Consider the following 560-nt stretch of genomic DNA (forward strand, 5'->3'; position numbering starts at 1 on the left):
CCCCCTTTTTTAGGACGGAAAATAAATATTATGTTCTATTTCTTTCTCATATTTATCGATACTTCAGGTATTATGACAGAGTCTGGGCGGGCTTGTGCAAGACGCGCTTATTATGATGCATAACTTGTACAAGACATACGTCATGGTGCACGACCCATGGGAGATTGTGTACAAGAAGGTGTACATTGCCTGCACAATATAAGCAATACGATGTACATATTTACAACATTGACATGTACACTAGGAACACAAAGGTAACGAGTCTCAAATAAAACAGAATTATTATGATATAGTTTCTTCAATGCAGAAAAAAATAACAAAAGAAAATTGTATTGTACAACAAAACACAAACATCTTGTATAAACAAAATATATTAGTCAAACAGGATATGTACACTGAATTATCTTTTGTACAATGTGATTAATACAATATAGAACAAAGGTTGTACAACAGACATATAAATCGTTATATCAGAATCTATACACAATCAATATAGGAAAACCATTTAGTTCATTTGATTAGATATTTGGATATAAAGAACATTTATATCTAAAAGATGA

The sequence above is a fragment of the Penaeus monodon genome, chromosome 21 (assembly GCF_015228065.2).
Source record: "Penaeus monodon isolate SGIC_2016 chromosome 21, NSTDA_Pmon_1, whole genome shotgun sequence".
Taxonomy (NCBI): Eukaryota; Metazoa; Arthropoda; class Malacostraca; order Decapoda; family Penaeidae; genus Penaeus; species Penaeus monodon.